The following is a 23,980-nucleotide window of genomic DNA, read 5'->3' as shown; positions in this document are numbered from 1 at the left end:
GATAGCTCAGTTGGTAGAGCATGAGACTCTTAATCTCAGAGTTGTGGGTTTGAGCCCCACATTGGGTGAAAGATTGCAGGGAATTAGATTAGATAACTGTTATGTACTGAGTTGAATAGGCTCCAAAATGCAGCAGTCTGATTGGTCCTAGAACAATAGGATTTAGAATGCAGCAGTCTGATTGGTCCTAGAACAATAGGATCCAGAATGCAGCAGTCTGATTGGTCCTAGAGCAATAGGATTCAGAATGCAGCAGTCTGATTGGTCCTAGAACAATAGGATCCAGAATGCAGCAGTCTCATTGGTCCACAGGAGCCACCCAATCGAACTCCAGGTGGAAGTGAATCCGTAACCTGATTGGCCTACAGGAGAATCCCTGAATTAGCCAATCATGTGGGGCTCATTGTGTACATAATGTATATAAAGCAGACATTTCGGGGGAACATCCATTCCTCACTACTATGAGCTGAATAAAGAGCATGAAATCCACACTTGACTCTGAGTATATTTCAATAACCCTTGTGGTCCCTTCCAGCTCCACAATTCTATGATTTCAACTAAACATTAGGAAAAACTTCCTGATTTTGTGAGCTGTTCATTAGTGGAAGAGACTGCCTTAGACAGTGGTGGACTCTCCTCCTTTGTTAGATCATTGGTTCATTTAGCTCAGTATCGCCTACAGGCCAAATTTATTAGGTCCAAAGGCTTCAAATAAGATTTTTTTTTTTATTGAAAAAATTCTCTCACACTTCACTCTTGCCATGATCTGAGAAAGTCCAACTGCATCTCACTTGCAGATATTGGAAATGTCAAAATATTATATGTACAGGAACTGGCAAGTGGGTAGATGATGGTTAAGGGTAATAAGTTAAAAACAACAATTATTGTAATGTGGTTAATTGCAAGGAATGGAATGTGAATAAGATATAACTGGGAAAACTATGAGATGTCAAGTGGAAGCCATAGACACATCGAGGATGGAGTGTGGGAAACCAATTTTGGGGGAAACTGTATTAAATTAGATTTAATTTACGGTTGATTTGTTAAAATTTGGGAAATCAATAAAAATGATTTGGCGAAAGAAAGCAAGTTCAACTGCAGGAAGCTCCCAGTATATTTCCGAGCACAATTCAGTGTTGGCACTGACCTTTAAAGCCCTAAACGGCCTCGGCCCAGTATACCTGAAGGAGCATCTCCACCCCCACTGCTCAGCCCAGACACTGAGATCCAGCATTGAGTGTCTTCTGGCAGTTTGTTCACTGCGAGACGTGAAGATACAGGCAGAGGGCCTTCTCGGTAGTGGCCCTGTGGAACGCCCTCCCACCAGATGTCAAGGAGATAAGTAACTATACAACTAAGGAAGAATGAAAACCTTTGATGGATTGTCTATCAAACTATCACTCAAACATCAAGTCGCAGTCAGGATTTGAAATATAAGCAGTGGGTTATTGAAATAATTAATGATATTAAGGCTTAGGTAATGAAAATGTATGTGTTTTAAAATAGCTAATAAAAAGGAGTAATAAAAATAAACATCAGGAAACGAGTGGTGGAAAGTCAAGAAGAAGAAGTTATGTATGTCAGAATGATAAGTGTTTTGAAATATCTTTGGAGATTTAATAAAACTGTATATATGTATGTATATATCAATCTAAATGTATAAAGATGTCAAGGAGATAAGTAACTATACAACTTTTAGAAGACATCTGAAGGCAGTCCCATAAAGGGACATTTTTAATGTTTTATGTTTTGTTATGTTTTTGTATATGTTGGAAGCTGCCCAGATAATGAGGCTAGGGCAACCTAGTCAGATGGGCTGGGTACAAATAATAAAATCCTTACTATTATTTATTATGAAGTAATTCATTAAGGCCACTGGGAGCTAAGACCATCTGTTTTAAATTTACCAATTTTGAGTTTTAAATTTACCAATTTTGTGGAAATCTGCTTCAACATATGCACATACCGTATTTTTTGCTCTATAAGACTCACTTTTTCCCTCCTAAAAAGTAAGGGGAAATGTGTGTGCGTCCTATGGAGCGAATGCAGGCTGCGCAGCTATCCCAGAAGCCAGAACAGCAAGAGGGATTGCTGCTTTCACTGCGCAGCGATCCCTCTTGCTGTTCTGGCTTCTGAGATTCAGAATATTTTTTTTCTTGTTTTCCTCCTCCAAAAACATGGTGCGTCTTGTGGTCTGGTGCGTCTTATAGAGCGAAAAATACGGTATATTGGCAATAGACTTCTAGTGGCTATAGAGCCTGTTTTCAGTCTTAAAACCTCTGTTTTAAGCACTTTGCTTCAGGATCGGTAACCTCATTAAGGCCTCAGGTGGCATATTACTGTAAAAAGGCAGAAGGCAGCAAACATTTACTATAAAAGAAGTCACACAGTATGACAAAAGGCCAGCGGTCTAGACACCCGTGGTCTGAAAGGGAGAAGTCAACTGGTTTGAGCGAGACCTGTGGCCAAGAAAAGCCACAGATGTCTGGCTGACTGATTAAGATCGGTGTGCAAAGGAACAAGGCAAATAACTGCATTCTTTATCAGAAATGAGTAGAATTCATGATGTGGCCAGGGGTGGGAGAAATTGCTCGGTCAATCCAGTTAATATAAGTAGCAGTGATGATATTTGGTGCGATAATGAGGGTATTAAGAGGTCAAGCACCCTGAGATGAGGGCCACTTTTGAAACATCCAAGCAGACTCCCTGCCACTCTTGTAGGCCGCGGAGGCTTTCATATGTGGAGAAGAAATCTTTCTACTTTGCTTAAAATCTTTGTTTTTTGTTTTTATTAAAGATTCTCTTGTTTTACAGAAGTATGTGTAATGTCTCTCATATTTTTTCCATGTAACATTTTTACAAATCAGTTTCATTTGTTGAGACATGGGGGGGGGGAGAGATGGGGGGGATGGGGTTGGGTGGCGATGTTTCTATTATGCTTGATGTATGTAGGGTTTTGTGTCAGCGTTGCTCGTGCAGGTTCTCTGCTGTTCATTTGTGTTCCTTTGGTGGTGAGAGAGGTTGGGGTTGGCCTAGGGTGTGGTTGTTTGTGATTGGCTGTGGTGATCTTTGTTTTCCTGTGTGAGTGGGGTGGGTGAGTGTTTTGGATCAGGTTAGCCATATTGATTTGTATGCTGTTGGTGGATTATTGTCATTGTCTTGTTGGGCTGTGTATGTGAAAAGGGGGAGCCATACCAGGGTAAAGGCGTCTTCTTCTGTTTGTCCCCGTGTCAGTTTCAGTTTATTGGTTAATTTTTCTAGTAGGGCTGTTTCCCATACTATTTGGTACCATTGGTCCCTGCTTACTCCTGACAGGTTTCTCCAGTGTTTGGTTATGGTGTTTCTGGCTGCTGAAAGTAGGTGGGTTATGAGTGCTTTGTGGTGTAAATGGGCATTGTTGTCTTGGAAGATGTTTAGTAGGGCCAATTCTGGGTGATGTCTAATACTTGCCTAGTTATTTTACATATTTCTCGTATTGCTGTTGTCCAGAATAGTTGGATTTTGGGGCTTAAAATCTTTTGAATATAATCCTCCTTCTGCATGACAAGGCAGGAAAATATTTAGTTATCACTATGACTAGTAAATAAAGTGTCCAATCATCATTAAACTACCTGTGTGTTGTTTATACATCACTTGGGAAGACAGGCGAACTAATGCCAGTGTGCTGGAAGAAGCAAAGATCACTAGTGTCGAAGTAATGATTCTTCAACATCAACTTCGTTGGACTGGTCATGTTGTAAGGATGCCTGATTACTGTCTTCCAAAGTGACTACTCTATTCCAAACTTTAAAATGGAAAGCGTAATGCTGGTGGTCAACAAAAGAAGTTCAAAGACTCTCTCAAGGCAAATCTTAAAAAAAAAAGGTAGTATAAACACTGGCTTGTGAGCGCTCCAATTGGAGAACAGCCTTTACCAAAGGTGTCATGGGCTTTGAAGACACTTGAACTCAGGACAAGGGAGAAATGTGCTAAGAAGAAGACACGCGTGGCAAACTCTTGCTGTGATCAACTCCTGCCCGGAAACCTATGTCGCCACTGATGAAGAACGTGTGGATCCAGAATTGGCCTCCACAGTCACTTACGGACTCACTTTTAAAACCGTGTTTATGGAAGACAATCTTACTCAGCTACAAGTGATCGCCAAAGAAGAAGAAGAAGACTGTGTGTATTTCTCTGGTCCAGCTAAGGTGCCTCCTGATCCTCCCACTTACAGGTTTGGGGAGTTGCTAATTGTCTGCGAGCTTTACCCCTTTACAGCTTTTGAATAATCATTATTTTCAGCCCCTAATACACCCCTACGAGGAAAAGATTCTTCCACTGTATTGGAGCAGCACTTCCCAAACATCTTATAGCTAGGAGACTTTTCTCCAAATTAAAAGTGGAACACACACTTGTTCTATTACCTCTTATCCCCAAAAGTGGTTTAAGAATGAGGAATATCCGCCTTCAGAGGAGCCTATCCCAGGTGCTTCTGCATGAATCACAGACCTATAGATATAGCTACTCATCGGAATGAGGCCAGCTCACATAGCAACCCAATTGGCAGCCTTTTCTCTGCATCAGGAGAGACTGTGTGACTGTTTAGCACCTTGGACAGCTCCCAGTACTTGCTCCAACAAAAGCTGGAAGTTGACAGAGGATTTGTAACACTCTCGATTCAGATAATTCCACTTTCGCTGGGGAGTATGGCTTCCTAAATGGTCATTTCCTTGTCTTGGAGGCCACTGCGTCTCTTTGCAGTGGCTTCTCCACTTGGTGGTGTTCAGGAGCTGTGGAGAAGGAGGTACTTGTTTTCTCAAGGGAATCAGACTAAGGAGGCATCCATGAGGGTCCTTGTTTAGGGTCTGTGGGTTCATAACCACCAGCCACAGTTTTGATATCAGGAACCTAGCTGCAATGGTGGACTTGACAGACTTCCCTTCCTCCATCTTTGAGCCTTGGCTATTGCTCAAGGCCAGTATCATTACCATGATCAGGTCACATCTGCTGAGAAGCTTTCTACTGCCGGTGGTGGCTGTTTGGAAGGAAGGAAGCCCAGAGAGCTGACTCACACAGAGACACAATAAGCACCCTCCTCTGAAAGCAGACAATGGAGCTGTGTTTTGGCATCAGGAATGATTGAATCACCCAGTTCTGCCCAATGCAGAGATGGGGCAGAATTATCAATCCCCGGAAGAGATAGAATGGAAGGAGGCATGGCTGGAGCTATAAATCATGCCAAGATGGGGGAGCCTTGGAATGGGTGGGGACTTTGCCATCGCAAGGGCTGTTTCCCTCCCCCTGATCTCCCCAGCACAAAGTTGGATAATTATTCTGTTGGAGGTGAGCAATGGGCCCTTGATGTGGGTGGGTGAAGGGATGGGTGGGGAGGTTGCAATACAAATGACTTGTTTTCTCAATGCAAAGGGCAGTCATCCCAACTCTCTCATCTTAATTTCCAGAGGGATAGCTTCTCATAGAAAAACACTTCATTTCCTGTTGTATATAGCAGGAAACTAGTGCTTTTCTATGACAACACTATTCCTCTGGAAATTAAGACCCACCGGGGCCATTTCATACAGAGCCTGTGTTCAAATTATGGGTTATGCAGGAGGTTCTTCATGAAATCCACAACAGCCCCATGACACCCTCCTCCTGCATTATAGTCAAATCATGTCCTCCACTGCCCTTTATAAAACAATAGAGAAAGAGGCTGTCTTTAAAGGCAATATAAGGGGCACAAGGAGGCCCCATCCCCCAGTTATCTGAAAACAGTTCAGTCCAATGACTTTTAAGATTTTGTAGTTTAGTATTTATTTTGTAGTTTAGTATTTTGTAGTTTAGTATTTATTTCTTGGGAGAAAAGCAATGACAAACCTAGACAGCATCTTATAAAGTAGAGACATCACCTTGCCAGCAAAGGTCCGTATAGTAAAAGCTATGGTTTTCCCAGTAGTGATGTATGGAAGTGAAAGCTGGACTATAAAGAAGGCTGATCGCCAAAGAATTGATGCTTTTGAGTTGTGGTGCTGGAGGAGACTTTTGAGAGTCCCATTGACTGCAAGAAGATCAAACCTATCCATTCTGAAGGAAATCAGCCCTGAGTGCTCACTGGAAGGACAGATCATGAAGCTGAGGCTCCAATACTTTGGCCACCTCATGAGAAGAGAAGACTCCCTGGAAAAGACCCTGATGCTGGGAAAGATAGAGGGCACAAGGAGAAGGGGACGACAGAGGACAAGATGGTTGGACAGTATTCTCAAAGCTACCAGCATGAGTTTGACCAAACTACAGGAGGCAGTGGAAGACAGGAGTGCCTGGCGTCCTCTGGTCCAGGATGTCACGAAGAGTTGGACACGACTAAACGACTAAACAACAACAACAATTTATTTCTAGCCTTGCCCTATAACAGTTCCAAGAAAGCTTCCACTGCAAAGTTTTAAATATCTAACAATAAAACAATCAGAGCAGATCCCCCCCCTTAAATAAATTCTGAATGACAGCAGCAACAGAGCCCTCTCAAGAGCTAGTCACAAGACACCACTTAAAAGCTATTAAAAACTTAGGAAGACAAAATCTTATTCTTCTTACCTGGTGCCTAAGTGTCAATAGACTCAGCATTAGAAGAACAGAGCAGGAGAAAGCAATCTATTGCTATGGTGCTACCACCATGAATTTCCCATTCCTTTCCTTGCTTATCTCAGGTGTGGGCAGCCTTGCAACGATAACCTTAGTAACTGGGCAGGTCTGTACAGAAAATGTTGAAGATAGAGGCTTGAAACACAATGTCTAGTCTCTGGAATATTGGTCCAGTGATTTTTTAAATGTTATAGATTAGAAGTGAAGGATTAGGCTATGTTTACAGCATCAGCGTAACAGCTTCAGTAGTGATTTCTCCTTCTAGTTCGGGGAGGAGGGACACTGAGGTCCAGTGCCGAGGGCTTTCTGGCAGTTCCCTCATTGCAAGAAGTGAGGTTACAGAGAACCAGGCAGAGGGCCTTCTCGGTAGTGGCTCCTGCCCTGTGGAACGTCCTCCCAGCAAATGTCAAGGCAATAAGCAACTATCTTACTTTTAAAAGACATCTGAAGGCAGCCCTGATTAGGGAAGTTTTTAATGTTTGATGCTGTATTATGTTTTTAATATTCAGTTGGAAGACGCATAGAGTGGCTGGGGAAATCCAGCCAGATGGGCGGGGTATAAATATATGATGATGATGATGGTGGTGGTGGTGACGATGATGATGATAATGTAAGGGTCACTCCATGATGGTAAAGCATTATCAGTGACAACCCTCCAAAGGAATTTTTCATGAGGCTAAATGGCAAATTTGGGCAAATAAATGTCAGAGCAAATGGCAAATAAATGTCAGAGCAAGCATGTAGTTTATTACTGCAGAAAGCAGTAAGGATGAAAGCTGGTGTGGGAAATCTCTGTTTATGTATATATAAACAATACCATGGGACGCGGGTGGTGCTGTGGGTTAAACCACAGAGCCTAGGACTTGTCGCTCAGAAGGTTGGTGGTTTGAATCCCTGTGACAGGGTGAGCCCCCGTTGCTCAGTCCCTGCTCCTGCCAACCTAGCAGTTCGAAAGCACGTCAAAGTGCAAGCAGATAAATAGGTACCGCTCTGGTGGGAAGGTAAACAGCGTTTCCATGCGCTGCTCTGGTTTGCCAGAAGCAGCTTAGTCATGTTGGCCACATGCTCAGCCAAAAAAGCGAGATGAGCACCGCAACCTCAGAGTTGTCCGCGACTGGACCTAATGGTCAGGAGTCCCTTTACTAAACAATATCATATCTATATCTATACAGTGGAACCTCGGGTAACATACGCTTCAGGTTACAGACTCCACTAACCCATAAATAGTGCTTCAGGTTAAGAACTTTGCTTCAGGATGAGAACAGAAATCGTGCTCTGGCGGTGCGGCAGCAGCGGGAGGCCCCATTAGCTAAAGTGGTGCTTCAGGTTAAGAACAGTTTCAGATTAAGTACAGACCTCCGGAACGAATTAAGTACTTAACCCGAGGTACCACTGTATATCTATATCTATATCTATATCTATATCTATATCTATATCTATATCTATATCTATATCTATATCTATATCTATATCTATATCTATATCTATATCTATATCATCTACATCTACATCTACATCTACATCTACATCTACATCTACATCTACATCTACATCTACATCTACATCTATATCTATATCTATATCTATATCTATATCTATATCTATATCTATATCTATATCTATATCTATCTATCTGCATGTATATGACTCACTGTGTATGGAGGTGTGGGTGAATCTTCAAGTTTCCTACTGCCCTGATTCTCTTTCTTGTTCTCTCCTTTCTACATAATCCAGCTTCTGAGTGATGGCAGACCAAAGCACTGCCCTCTATGACAAGTACACATTGTGTGTCTTTTGGAAACAAAATATAGTGTATGGGTGCGCCTGCGCATATGTGTGGCATGGCGGCATGCACCTTACCTGCAAGAAGGACTGCTGCTCGAAATGGAACCTGGAAGGATGTAGGCCATAGCTGTCAACGTTTCCCTTTTTGAAAGGGAAATTCCCTTATTCTGAATAGGATTCCTCGCAAGAAAAGGGGAAAGTTGACAGCTATGATGTAGGCATGGCTACCTGCACCCACTTTAATATCTTCGTTTACCTAGTTAGAATGACAAAGGGTTATTATTCTGTCTGATAGGTGAGGGTGGGGCGGGTCCCATGTTTTGAGATGAATGCTTCCTGTTGAAAGTGGCAACGTTCTTTCCAGACTGATGGAAAAGGAGATCAATTACCCTGCATAGTACGTCTGATGCTTTGCTTAACTTCTGAGAATGTTAACACCTCTTTGGGGAAAGACAGAGAGAGGAAGAATTTTGATTTTGGGAAAGGAGCCCAATAGGATTAGAAGAGAATGGCGACTTGTGAGTCAAGTCTAGGGTTGCTCCACATAAGAGCCCTTCAGTGCTTTGCAGATATTGCTTTTCAGCAATTAGCTGAAAGCTAGAGTAAATTAGAAGCAAATTATAGGAAGCCCAGAGGTGGTCCACCTTACCTTTAGCTACTGTTTTTAGAAGGCATGCTTTGATTAAATTTGGAGAGTCAGAAGAGTGGGACTTACAGATTTCATTTTACCCCTTGCCTCTCCCCTCCGTAATTCAAGCACTGGGCGGTTCCACACAGCTCTTAATACAGTCCTATATTATCCAGGAATGCCCTTCCCACTTTGGCTGTCATGTTTACTCAGACGTACCGGTAAGTTGCTGGACCCTTCCCAGTGTTAATTAAAAGCTTCTTGCTCACAGGCTGTGCCCCTTTCATTGCTTCTCCTTGTGCTCAGCATGATTCCTGAAGTCAATTGCCCTTTGCAGAGTCTCTTAATTGCGTCTTATTGTCAGTTTCTGTTCCCGCAGGGGCGGGGGAGGTTAATTAATGCTTCCCTCCCATCTTTTTTAAAATAGAGTTGTGTTATTTTATTTTATGAGAATGAAATGCGGGGTGGGGTGGGGGGGGGAGAGATTTACCAGTACCTGTCTGGAGTCTGAATTAAATAGTCGCCATCCTGATGCACTCTGTGGCTCCAATTTTGCTCCACTTGTATCAGGGGAGAAACTGTGCCCTCTGTCCTTTTGTGAATCTTGCAAAGAGAGAGGCTGGACCCGATTTGCACCTCCTCTAAATTGGGGTCCCTCCAAACTGTTTTTGTGTGTGGGGGGGTGTATTCTTCTATATACCATTGATGCAATACAAGTGCATTCATGCTGGGTTTATACAGGACTGTCTGCGCATCATTCTGCTTTAGTAGTTGTTCTGCAATGCTTCCCCGGTGTTGTCGCATTATTGCCACCTAGAAGGCCCTTTTCCACTATAGTGCAATGGAAGGGGGAGAACTGCCCCCTCCTGCACACACACACACACACACACACTGGAACATTTGCAGTGCAAAAATTATAGGATTTCAGCAGGAAGTTACTGGACATACACCAATTAGAAACGAAGTGGTATGACTGCCCCAAAACATTTGCAGACAGGCAGGATTTTGAAAGCAGGATTGAAAATAAATGCCCCAATATCATCATGAACACAAATGACCATCGATGTACAATAAAAAGGATGTCTGGACGGGCCCTTAAAAAAAAAGAATTAATTTTCAGTTATATACATTTCAATAGTTCTACAGTCATTTTAACATTTCAAAACTCAACTTCCTTCTTCCTCTTTCTGCGCTTCCTTAAATTTAAATTTATCATTTCCTGCATATTCTGAATTAGCTTAATTTATTCTTTTATGAATCTACTTTAACTATTTACTCTTATGAAACTGCAGGTTATTACAATGATCCTGCCAATGTCCTTATCTGTTTACAGTTTATTTATGCATATTCAATAAACCATTTCCATTTTTTTATAAAAAGCTTGTTGTTGTGATCTCTTCTTTTTCCAGGAAATTTCGCCCTTTTTCTTAAGGATGCTCCAGAATCTCTCCAAAAACCACATTCAAATACATTCATCACATACCCTCCAACATTTCTCTGATGAAAATGGGCACATCCTATTTAATAATAATAATAGTAGTAGTAGTAGTAGTAGTAGTAGTAGTAATAATAATAATAATAATAATAATAATAATAATAATACTATTTACACCACACCCATCTGACTGGGTTGCCCCAGCCACTCTGGGTGGTTTCTAACACATATAAAAAAACATAGTAAAACTATACAGGGCTGCCTTCAAATGTCTTCGAAAGGTTGCATATTTACTTTCCGGGATCAAATAAAAAACTGGGATGGCTTCTGTAAATCTGGGATGTCCCTGGAAAAGAGGGACACTTGGAGGGTCTGTTATCAGACATTGCTCTGATGTATGTATGTGGTGGGTGGTGCTGTGGTGTAAACCACTGAGCCTCTGGGCTTTCCAATCAGAAGGGCGGCAGTTTGAATCCCTGCAATGGGGTGAGCACCTGTTGCTCAGTCCCTGCTCCTGCTAACCTAGCAGTTCGAAAGCAACTCAAAGTGCAAGTAGATAAATAGGTACCACTCTGGCGGGAAGGTAAACGGCATTTCTGTGCACTGCTCTGATTTTGCCAGAAGCGGCTTAGTCATGCTGGCCACATGACCCGCAAAAACTGTCTGCAGACAAACGCCGGCTCCCTCGGCCTGTAAAGCGAGATGAGAGCTGCAACCCCAGAGTCATCTGCGACTGGACATAACTGTCAGGGGTCCTTTACCTTTACCTTTATGTATGTTGTGCTCTCTCTCTCTCCCCCTCTCTCTCTGTGTGTGTGTGTTTTGGTCACATATCACAGTACCAGCCACTGTGGTTACATATGTGAGTATCATGCGCACATGCCTCCTTTTCGCTTTCTCTCTGCCGTTGCAGTCAAGGCTCTTTCCGTGGTCACAGATCATCCCACCAATTGCTGTGACAAGCGCAAGATTCTGAAGCTGCTGGGATGGAGAAGCCTGGAGGCCAAGCATGATTTCCTCACTTCATTCCTGGGGAGGAAGGGTTCACATGCCCCGTTGGGGAAAGAGGGTGGCTGTGTTGACAGCAGGAAGACAGTGCTGGATCTCTCCAGAGCCCTTTGGGGTTCTGGGTAACCCACACCTTCCACCCATTTTCAAAGCAAAGACAAAATTGAAGGGGGAAAGTGGCTCCTTGGGTAGTAGGAAGCAAATCTCAAATGACAGTTTTCAGTGAATCTGGTAGCATGCTCCACCCAAGTCTTCTTGAAATATTAAATTCTAATAGCATATTGTCCCACAGCCTGGCATCTTGATATTCAAAGGCCATTGTTGTTGTTTAGTTATTCAGTCATGTCCGACTCTTCGTGACCCCATGGACCAGAGCACACCAGGCACTCCTGTCTTCCACTGCCTCCCGCAGTTTGGTCAAACTCATGCTGGTAGCTTTGAGAACACTGTCCAACCATCTCGTCCTCTGTCGTCCCCTTCTCCTTGCGCCCTCCATCTTTCCCAACATCAGGGTCTTTTCCAGGGAGTCTTCTCTTCTCATGAGGTGGCCAAAGTATTGGAGCCTCAGCTTCAGGATCTGTCCTTCCAGGGCTGATTTCCTTAAGAATGGAGAGGTTTGATCTTCTTGCAGTCCGTGGGACTCTCAAGAGTCTCCTCCAGCACCATAATTCAAAAGCATCAATTCTTTGGCGATCAGCCTTCTTTATGGTCCAGCTCTCACTTCCATACATCCCTACATACATCACAGAAGGGGTGTAACCCAAGACCACCCCTCAAAAGCATCATACCTACATCACAGAAACGGCGGTCTACAACAGAAATCTGAGTGCGTTGTTTATCTCCTGTCTGGCAGTTTACCTGTTAATAGTCACTTGATTGGATACCCTGGGGAGCCTGGCCAGTCTTTTGTCCTGAGCCAGGTCACAGGCTCACCCTATTCATGCACAGATATACCCTTAAGACAGGATTTGTGAATGAAAACACAATAGGGAGGCTTCTCCATTTCCCTTCGACCTTGCAGAGAAATATTTTTGGTCAATTTAGGAGGGACAAAATGGTTTCAGGACTTTTTCTGTGGGGTTTCAGACATGTGGTTTATATATGCAGTTATGAACATTTATCTCCACCCCTATCGTTCTGCCCAGACACTGAGGTCCAGCGCCAAGGGCCTTCTGGCAGTTCCCTCATTGCGAGAAGCAAAGCTACAGGGAACCAGGCAGAGGGCCTTCTCAGTTGTGGCGCCCGCCCTGTGGAACGCCCTCCCATCAGATGTCAAAGAGATAAACAACTACCTAACACATAGAAGACATCTGAAGGCAGCCCTGTTCAGAGAAGTTTTTAATGTGTGACACTTTAATGTACCGTATTTTTCGCTCTATAAGACGCACTTTTCCCCTCCTAAAAAATAAGGGGAAATGTGTGTGCGTCTTATGGAGCGAATGCAGGCGGGAGGCTCTGCTCAGCGCTCCCTTTAAAGAGCCGTGTGGAGCGTGTGTGCGGCTGTTCGGGGCTTTTCCCTGAGGAGGGAGAAGAGCTGCCCTTCTCCCTCCTCGGGGAAAAGCCCCCAAGAGCCGCACACACACTCCACGCGCTCTTTGAAGGGAGCGCGGCTCTTGGGGGAGCCTTAGCCACGCAGCCTCTCCCAGGCAGGGGATAAAGGCTCCCCTTGCCCGGGAGAGGCTGCGCGCGGATATCCCATAAGCCAGGACAGCCAGCGGGATTGCTGCGCAATGATGCCGCTAGCTGTCCTGGCTTCTGGGATTCAGAATATTTTTTTCTTGTTTTCCTCTTCCAAAAACTAAGTGCATCTTATGGTCTGGTTAGATTATTTGATTATTTGATTGTTTGATTATTTGATTGTTGTTAGCCGCCCTGAGCCCGGCTTTGGCTGGGGAGGGCAGGATATAAATAAAATTTATTATTATTATTATTATTATTATTATTATTATTATTATTATCATCATCATGGTGTGTCTTATAGAGTGAAAAAAACGGTATTTTTCATCTTTGTTGGAAGCCGCCCAGAGTGGCTGGTGAAACCCAGCCAGTTGGGCAGGGTACAAATATATATATATATAACCTTAAATTTTTTATTTCAATTGGAATCTGGGACACTTTAAAACAAAACAGTTTAAAACAAACGACAGTCACAGAAGCAATGAGAAAGCCGATAAACTTAGGGTTCCACTAGCAGCCCCTTTTCTGCTTTGTTTCCTCGGACGTGGCTCCTGTTTTCTGACTACTGAGATAGGATGGCTGTCTCCAGAGCTGTGTGAGCCTACAACCTCTCAGATATCTCCTCTCCTGGCCGTTTGGTGCCCTGAGCGTTCAGCCACTTCCTTGCCATCTAAATGCTAAACAGTCCCTGTGATTAGAGCTTAAGGCTAGTTATTTATTTAACATTTAAGCGAGAGCGAGCCAGGAAGCTCCACAGGCTGGAGACATGATGGGTGAGAATCACTCGGGTCAGCGACGCCCCGAAGTGGAATTTATTATGAAAAGCTATGTGCATTAAAAAGAGCCCCCACGGGCCTCGCTGCAATAGGCATTACAAGGGCTGTCATAATTTTATGGCTCCAATCCTGGCTTTTCTATGGAGTGGTCGTTTTCGGATTGCAGCCAGTGGGGCCTCCTCTGCTGTAAAACGGGTTCAGTATTTGCAATCGGCTGGCAGTTTACAGCCCGTGGCTTCTGACGCGCAAACCAACATTGATCCCATCACTTGTATTACTGACTTTGATAGATTCTTTGCGAGGGGCTATAACTCTGCTTGGATTTCTCTCTTATCCTTGCACTGTGCTTGCTCTTTTATTTTTTTTATTTTTTTTCTTTGTGGCACTATTAAAAAACTGGGTCCCTTCTCTCTCCAACAGCGCTCCCACTCTCTCCTCTTCGAAATTCCTCTCTTACTACAAAGCATGCTCTGAACACAAGGACATAGGAATCCCAGCCCCTCAAAAGTGTCCCAATTTTCCAGGGACAGTCCCAGATATACAGAAGCCACCCTGGTTTCTTTCTTTCTTTCTTTCTTTCTTTCTTTCTTTCTTTCTTTCTTTCTTTCTTTCTTTTGTACAGTGGTACCTCGGGTTAAGAACTTAATTTGTTCCGGAGGTCTGTTCTTAACCTGAAACTGTTCTTAACCTGAAGCACCACTTTAGCTAATGGGGCCTCCCGCTGCCGCCATGCCGCTGCCGCACGATTTCTGTTCTCATCCTGAAGCAAAGTTCTTAACGCAAGGTAATATTTCTGGGTTTTTAACACTGATTGGGAGCCGCCCAGAGTGGCTGGGGAAACTCAGCCAGATGGGCGGGGTATAAATAATAAATTATTATTATTATTATTCTGGGTTAGCGGAGTCTGTAACCTGAAGCGTTTGTAACCCGAGGTACCACTGTATATAATTTTTATTAAGTTTTCTGTTTTACAATTTAAGATACTCCTTTTACATCCTTAAGATATAAATGACTTCCCTTCTTCTCTTTCCGTGGTTCATTTTGCATATCATAATGCAATGCAATAATAATAATAATAATAATAATAATAATAATAATAATAATAATAATAAATTAATAATAATAATATTCCCCAGGCCACCACACCTCTAAAGGCTCCCTGCTCTGTATCTTATTGAAAGGGCAGACCAGACCAGGCCTGGAATAAAAATAATCAAAATATGCTGGGAAGTGGTGGCATCAGGCAAAGTCATTTCCATAAACTGCACAGTGACTTGTGTCATGATCCAACTCAGGTGTGTATTTAGAGGTAACCTGAAGACTGCCAGGTGTGCACAGGACTGCAGCCTTCATTGCATATACTGTTTAGTAAGAAGGAGGCTAAATTGGATAGGAGGCAAAGACTTCTCTGCTCTTTGTGAATACGTCAGATGCGATATGGTGAAAGATATTTTTAATTCTGCCTGGATGGAGCCTCATTTATATACACGCCAACCTGCAATCAGCTGCATTTTGATGCATCAAGATTACATCCCTCTTCGCCCCCCCCCTTTTCTCAGAGAAACTGGCCTCCAAAGCCTGTGGGATCAGAGAGTTTACCAGCCACACTTAAGATTGTATTAATTTACAGAAATAAACTCAATTACATGAAAGCAGCTTCTGCTCTAATGGCCTGGAGACAATGGCTATTCCACAGCATGGTTGGTTAAATCTCATAAACTCAGAGAGGGGGATGGGAGTGCCTAGGAAGCCTTATAGATACTCAGAGCCTGCGCTCTGAGTAAGTTCAGTACACGAAGTAAGGCCATAGCGTGAAGCAGATGAAAAGGGAAATAAGAGAAAGCACGCCTTCACACAGTTAAACTATGGAACTCCTTGCCACAGGAGACAGCGATGGCCACCAACCTGGATGTCCTTAAAAGAAGATTCATGGATGAGAAGCCTATCAATGGGCAGGTGCACCATTTAGGGGGCGGGGGGCTTAGGGCCACCCAAATTTTCAAGGAGGGGGGTGACCCCCCTCAAAATTCTATGGCAGCTATGCAGGCAAACCATGGGGCATTTGCATGCAACATCAGCATGCTCCGAGTTGCGCCAGATGATAGGACTACAGTTCCCATCATCCTTAGCTAGCAGTGGTCAGGGATGATGGGAATTGTAGTCCCCAAACAGCTGGAGTCCCATGTTTGGTAAACACTGGGGTAGATGATCCTCAGGGTCCCAGCTCTACAATTCCATACCCTCCAACATTTCTCCGATGAAAAGAGGGACATCCTATTCAACAACTTATAAGAAAAAAAACTGCTCCTTTTTCCTTATGGGGTACCCAAGAGCACACATAGAGTCCTTTTGTAGGTTCTCTATCGGTAGGAGAAAAGAACAGAGGTCAACCAGAGAATACTGAGAAGCAAAGCAGCTAGTAAGCCTGATCTTTATTAAACTGTTGCAACAGGGTCCCCACTCACCACATGCAGGAGGGAGGAGAACCCTGAACAATGGTGTGCAAGGCCTTATATAGACTTTTAAAATTGCCACCAGCAGCCCAAGACCACCCCCCAATACATTATACATACATCACAGAAGGTGCGTAGCCCAAGGTAAAGGTAAAGGGGACCCCTGACCATTAGGTCCAGTCGTGGACGACTCTGGGGTTGCGGCGCTCATCTCGCTTTATTGGCCGAGGGAGTCGGTGTACAGCTTCCAGGTCATGTGGCCAGCATGACTAAGCCGCTTCTGGCGAACCAAAGCGGCGCACAGAAAATGCCGTTTAGCTTCCCACTGGAGTGGTACCTATTTGTCTACTTGCACTTTGACGTGCTTTCGAACTGCTAGGTTGGCAGGAGCAGGGACCGAGCAATGGGAGCTCACGCCGTCATGCGGATTTGAAGCGCCGACCTTCTGATCGGCAAGCCCTAGGCTTTGTGGTTTAGACCACAGCGCCACCCGCGTCCCTCTGTATAGCCCAAGATCACCCCCCAATACAGCATACATACATCACAGAAGGGGCTTTCTACAACAGAATCCTGTCTGGCAGGAAACTTGTTGATGGGTTTAAAGGTAAAGGGACCCTTGACCATTAGGTCCAGTCATGACCGACTCTGGGGTTGCGGCGCTCATCTCACTTTATTGGCTGAAGGAGCCAGTGTACAGCTTCCGGGTCATGTGGCAAGCATGATTAAGCCGCTTCTGGCAAACCAGAGTGGTCCACAGAAACGCCGTTTACCTTCCCGCTGGAGCGGTACCTACTTATCTACTTGCACTTTGACGTGCTTTCGAACTGCTAGGCTGGCAGGAGCAGGGACTGAGCAACGGGAGCTCACCCCGTTGCGGTGATTTGAACCGCCGACCTTCTGATTGGCAAGTCCTAGGCTCTGTGGTTTAACCCACAGCACCACCCGCATCCTCTGTTGATGGGTTTACCTGGCTGTTAATGGGTTAACCTGGAGAGCCTGGTCATTCTTTTGTGATGATAAATACTTAATTCCTGAGTCCAGGTCACAGGCTCGCCCTAGTCATATATTAAATGTGCCCTTAAGGCAGGATTTGTGAGCAAAGAGACAATGGGGAGGTTTTCCCTATTTCCTCCCTCATTGCAGAGAAACATTTGAGGTCAGTTTGGGAGAGACAAAATGGTTTCAGGACTCCCTCCCCCCCCCCCCCGTACTGTTTCAGACATGCGGTTTATATATTTATGTATGTGTTTGCTTGGTACATTTATTTTATATCTTAGACCTTATAATTCTCATAACAACAGCAACAACAATTTTATTATTTGTAACCAGCCACTCTGGGTGGCTCCCAACATATATGAAAACATAATAAAACATTAAACATTAAAAAAAAACCTTCCCTATACAGTGGTACCTCAGGTTAAGTACTTAATTCGTTCTGGAGGTCCGTACTTAACCTGAAACTGTTCTTAACCTGAAGCACCACTTTAGTTAATGGGGCCTCCTGCTGTTGCCACGCCGCGGGAGCATGATTTCTGTTCTCATCCTGAAGCAAAGTTCTTAACCTGAAGCACTATTTCTGGGTTAGCGGAGTCTGTAACCTGAAGCGTATGTAACCTGAAGCGTATGTAACCCGAGGTACCACTGTACAGGGCTGCCTTCAGGTTTCTTCTAAAGGCTCCCATAACTCCCCACCCTCCAACATTTCTCCGAAGAACATAGGGACGTCCGAAGGAAAAGCGGGACATTCCGGGATCAAATCCAAAACCAGAACGGCTTCTGTAAATCCGGGATCTGTCTGGGAAAAAGATACACTTGGAGGGTCTGCAATTCTGTGATTCTGTTTTGGAAGAAAATACAAATGGAACAGTAGATGCTTTCTGCACCACTTTTTCTCTCTAAGCTATGAAAAGAGTTCCATATTTCAAGCTGCTTTGAAAGGGCACAGAAGAGGGGCATGTTTTTTGTTTTGTGGTTAAGTGGGCCGTTGGCAGTCTGAGACCAGCTCCATCCTTGCAGGTGAACCTGTCCCATTCTTGCTTTGTGGGAGGAGGAAGAGCGGCACATGCCCTTTTCAAAAGACGCCATCTGTCTCCCAGAATGCTAAGTTTCCCCGTGCTTTCATTCCTTGCCAACTAGGCTGAGTACGTGTGTGGGGAAGGAGACATTTTTGGAGCCTCAGCTGTGGGCTTGATCTCATTTGCAGGATTTCAGCAGCCACCACTGTCATCCCACACTTGCGCACCAACAAAATCCCTGCTCTTGTTTATAGGCCGTGAAGTCGGGTGTTTAATATGCTAAAGACCCCGGCAGCGACACAGCCTACTCCGCTTTGCAAACATACGCATAATAGGGCCCTGGGGCCGAATGTTTGCTTGTGCTGTGTGATGAGGTTTTCCCCTCCACTTCACGGCCCCAGTTCCCACGCAAAAGACGGAAAGGGCTGCCACTCGCATGTACTCATTCGGGGCGCCGACGAGGCGAATTCAGAAGGGAAGCAAGGCATAATTTTTAGCAACAATAAGCGATTGCCCATTGGCACAAGAGGCTGGTTGGGGAGGGGGTGGGATTCGTTGCTGGAATCTCTCCTTCATGCTTCCAAATCAAGACCAAGGAACAACCCGCTTCTCAGACAGACTGTCAAATTGTTAATAAATTGATTGATTGAACTGAACACAAAAACAATTACACATGAAGAATCCCCCCCCTTGCAATATGGTGTCTAGGACACAGTTTGCATGGCTGTTGCAACTTGCTGCTTTCATATCTGCTTTCTCCCTCCCTTTTATTACATACAGTGGTACCTCGGGTTAAGTACTTAATTCATTCCAGAGGTCTGTTCTTAACCTGAAACTGTTCTTAACCTGAAGCACCACTTCAGCTAATGGGGCCTCCTGCTGCCGCCACGCCGCCGGAGCACAATTTCTGTTCTCATCCTGAAGCAAAGTTCTTAACCTGAAGCACTATTTCTGGGTTAGCGGAGTCTGTAACCTGAAGCGTATGTAACCTGAAGCGTATGTAACCTGAGGTACCACTGTATTTGCTTTCCTAACAGGTTTCTAGCCCAAGGATAGGCAACCTAAGGCCTGTGGGCCGAATACGGCCCAATTGCCTTCTCAATCCGGTCCGCGGACAGTCCGGGAATTAGCGTGTTTTTAACATGAGTAGAATGTGTCCTTTTATTTAAAATGCATCTCTGGGTTATTTGTGGGGCTAGGAATTCGTTCATCCCCCCATATAGTCTGCCCCCCCAGTGGCGTAGCGTGGGGGGTGCAGGGGGGGCCGGCCGCACCGGGCGCAACATCTGGGGGTTAGGGTTAGGGGGCGCAAATCCATGGGTTAGGGGGCGCAAATCCACAGGTTAGGGGGCGCAAATTACTTGCCTTGCCCCGGGTGCTGACAACCCACGCTACGCCACTGTGCCCCCCACAAGGTCTGAGGGACTGTGGACCAATCGGAAACCGCAGAAGCCGCGTCAGACGTTCGGGTTCCAAAGAACGTTTGCAAACCGGAACACTCACTTCTGCGTTTGCAGCGTTTGGGAGCCAAAACGTCCAAGTCTCAAGGTGTTTGTCAACCCAGTGGCGTAGCGTGGGTTGTCAGCACCTGGGGCAAGGCAAGTAATTTGCGCCCCCTAACCCTAACCCCCAGATGTTGCGCCCGGTGCGGCCGGCCCCCCCTGCTCCCCCCACGCTACGCCACTGTGTCAACCAAGGTACAGCTGTATGTAACAATGTTTTCTGACAATGTTTTCTAAGGTCTATGGTCTGTCGGAGCCAGCAACCAGAGGCCTTGATGCCAAACATCAGGCCCTCTGACCTGGCCCCTCCATCGCTGATCGAGAAGCAAAAGACATCTGGAAAAAGTGACATCTGTGAAAACAGAACTTTTTGTGTGTTTTTATGGTGGTGGATAGTTGGCAGCCTGTCGGCAGACACTCACCTCACAAAGCAGCATTCTTGGAAAACGCAATTGCTTCTGTATCTTTTTCTACTCTTATTCCCCTACCAATTTGATCCTCCTGCCCTTCACCTTCTCTCGTTTATCCAGCACTCCAATTTTTCTACAAAACCTCCGGTAACGGGAATGCAAAAAATAATTGCATCCGCTCGCTGTGTTGATTTGTACAATTTGTGGATTTGGGTTTCCTTTCACTGAAGGTTTTGCTCATTTTAAGGGCATTTTCTGAGCACCGCTGTGCTTGGGATAGGAGAAGCTGAATGGGAATCTAGACTTTGCATTAGACATGGGGTCAACTCAGAATACCCCAGCGATAGAACCAATATAGTGTAATGGTTAGATTAGGACTGGAGGAGATCCACATTAAAATTGTCACTTAGCCATGAACTTTGGACTAGTTACTACCAACTCAATATAGGATGGATCTACACACAGGAAAACAACACTAGAAATTAAATCATAATAAAAGAAAAAAACCGCTATGGAAAATCCTGGGAATTTTTTTTCTTACTCTCCAGCTCCATCTGGTGTTGCAGGTTTATAACGCATTCAAAATGCTGTCTCTTTACTAATATAGCTGAGTCCCTAATCTATTTTGCAGGGTTGTTGTGATAATTAAATGGGTGGGTAGGGAGAGAACCATGCGTGCCACTTTGACCACCCTGGAGGAAGATGTAAACACCTTAAATAGATAAATGCATACACCTGTACCTTGGATTCTGACCTTACCTAGCTAGTAGGCAGCAACAGCTTATGCATCTGTATAAAAAGGTAAAGGATCCCTGACAGTTAAGTCCAGTCGCAGACGACTCTGGGGTTGCGGCGCTCATCTCGCTTTACAGGCCAAGGGCGCCGGCGTTTGTCTGCAGACAGTTTTTCCAGGTCATGTGGCCAGCATGACTAAGCTGCTTCTGGTGCAATGGAACACCAAAACCAGAGCAGCGCACGGAAATGCCGTTTACCTTCCCGCCGGAGCGGTACCTATTTATCTACTTGCACTGGTGTGCTTTCGAACTGCTAGGTTGGCAGGAGCTGGGACCGAGCAACAGGAGCTCACCCCGTTGCGGGGACTCGAACCGCTGACCTTCTGATCGGCAAGCCCAAGAGGCTCAGTGGTTTAGACCACAGCGCCACCCATGTCCCATGCATCTCTATAGGCTGGTGCATATTTGTAGTGGAGAAAAAGGGGGAGATTTCAGAGCGGTACAATGGATACAGATTGTGGAGTGGGGAGCCTGTGTCTCTCCTGATGCTGCTGGACTTCCAAGTCCAGTTTCAGGGACTGGACTGAGGAGGAATGGTGAAAGCTGCACTCCCTTTTTCTGAACCTTCCAAGTATTGATTTAGAACAGTGGTTTGCAGAGGGGCATAACCCAGAGGGGGAAAGCTGGGAACTACTGGGTGAGGAACAGCTAGAAGAGGAAACACCAGGAGAGAGAGAGCTGGCAGATTCAGTGTCCTTGGGCAGCATTCCTGACCCCCCCCTTTCGCCTAAGACTAGATGGGCTTGGAAAGTGATAGAACAGAGAGCACAGTGGCAATAAACTCAGATTACCTGACCTAGGAGTGACGTAGATTAATGGGGACAGAGGGGGTAAACCTTTACTGGGAGCGACACCATTTTTTAGAAAGATATGTCTCTCGCTGTGATAATTAAAGAACTTACCATATTTTTTGCTCTATAAGACTCACTTTTTCCCTCCTAAAAAGTAAGGGGAAATGTGTGTGCGTCTTATGGAGTGAATGCGGGCTGCACAGCTATCCCAGAAGCCAGAACAGCAAGAGGGATTGCTGCTTTCACTGTGCAGCAATCCCTCTTGCTGTTCTGGCTTCTGGGATTCAGAATATTTTTTTTCTTGTTTTCCTCCTCCAAAAACTAGGTGCGTCTTATGGTCTGGTGCGTCTTATAGAGCGAAAAATACAGTATCTGGTAAGAACGCTCCTTTCGTTTGATCTGCTTATTTACTGCCAGACGCCTGACATCCAGCCAGCAGATGCAGTCCGAAAAACATGTGGAAGGCCACAGGATTCCCCATCCCAGTAAAGGTTCAAATCCCCACTCTGCCATGAGGCTCACAGGTGACACTGAGCAAGTCAGCATCGCTCAGCCTAACCTACCTCGCAGGATTGTTGCGAAATTTAAATTGGAGAATGGATGCTATCCTGGATGAAACGTTGGTGGGTTGCTGGTTTTTTTTATTTTTAAATGCAATATATTTAATGCTCTCCTTTAGGCAAATGCAATGATTCCGTCCTCTTCCTCCTCACCTCTCATCTCGGCACCTGGCAGGAGGGATCTGCCGGCGACACCCGCTTCCTTCTCCTCCCCTGTAGTGGGAGCATTAAGCAGCTGGAGCGAGCGGATTGAATTATCAGCATCCTCTGGATGTGCTCTTCACGCTGAAATCCTGGAGCCCGGCTCCCCCATCCCCTCCTCTGTGCCACTTCTTAAGCTTCTTCTATTTACAGTAACAAGTATAAAATATTTACACAAGCTATAAAGGGATTTCAAGCCCCTGTTGGAGCGCTGATATTAAATAATAGTGCATAATAAAGCAATAGCAGATGCATTAACCGTATGGATGGATGGGGGGGGGGGGGGAGAGGGCCCACTGCTGGACCAGCAATCCTGTGCCAGGATTCAGCACCAAGGAGAGAGAGAGAAAGAGAAATGGTTGGACTTCAAGCACTAAAGGGGAGAAGCTAAATGCCTGGCTGTTTCATGCTGCAGTCCTATCTCTGGCCATCTCTGGAGTTTTGGGAATCTCCAGCTGACTTTATCCATCAGGGCCCACCTATAGTTTTCTCTCTCTCACACACACACACTTCCCAGGTCTGCAGACATGTGCTGTGGTTAATGCAGAGATCCCAGCATCTTGAGTGCATATATCTCCTGTACAACCACTGATGTTTCAGTGCTGTTTGTTGGATTTTTTTCTGCAGAAAATGAGAGCGGGGCAATGATAACAACAATAACAACAACAACAATAATAGTAATAATATTTTATTTATATCCCGCCCTCACCAGCCGAAGCTGGGCTCAGAGTGGCTAACAACAGTAAAATAATACAGCATTCTAAAATCAATTCATTATAAAATCAGTTTAAATCAAATTAATGGCAACCATTGGGCTAGAGATCTGTGAGGATTACCAAAGGAGGGGGTCGGGCTGTGCCTTGGCCAAAGGCCTGGTGGAACAGCTCTGTCTTGCAGGCCCTGCGGAAAGATGCCAAAATTGCCAGGCATGCCACATGTGATGGTGTCAAGATGCTGTCAACAGCTCCCAGCTGGTTGCCCAGGGAAGTATAAAGCCCTAAACTGCCTCGGCCTAGTACACCTGAAGGAGCATCTCCACCACCATCGTTCAGCTCGGAGATGGAGGTCCAGCTCTGAGGGCCTTCTGGCAGTTCCCTCCCTGTGAGAAGTGAGGTTACAGGGAACCAGGCAGAGGGCCTTCTTGGTAGTGGCGCCCGCCCTGTGGAACGCCCTCCCATCAGATGTCAAGGAAATAAACAATGATCTGACTTTTAGAAGACATCTGAAGGCAGCCCTGTATTGGGAAATTTTTAATGTTTGATGTTTTATTCTGTTTTTAGTGTTCTTTTGGGAGCTTCCCAGAGTGGCTGGGGAAACCCATCCGATA

The 23,980-nt window shown here is 45.1% G+C and overlaps 1 protein-coding gene across 2 annotated transcripts in view; it reads right to left on the bottom strand.

The window, feature by feature from the left end:
• Positions 1-2,170: 2,170 nt before the first annotated feature.
• The window catches only part of LOC310700574 (aquaporin-6-like), a 273,203-nt gene continuing 251,393 nt past the window's right edge, over positions 2,171-23,980 (bottom strand). The window contains exon 6 of one of the 2 annotated variants that reach the window (XM_083490462.1): positions 2,171-2,242. The gene's annotated coding sequence lies outside the window, so the exon portion shown is untranslated. Of the gene's footprint in view, positions 2,243-12,602; positions 12,700-23,980 lie in introns of those variants that run through there. The other variant, XM_083490463.1, reaches the window with a different exon arrangement.

The sequence above is a fragment of the Podarcis liolepis genome (assembly GCF_965112155.1).
Source record: "Podarcis liolepis genome assembly, chromosome: 2".
Classification (NCBI taxonomy): Eukaryota; Metazoa; Chordata; class Lepidosauria; order Squamata; family Lacertidae; genus Podarcis; species Podarcis liolepis.
Note: the sequence above shows the minus strand (reverse complement) of the source record. Positions and strands in the feature narration are given on the sequence as shown.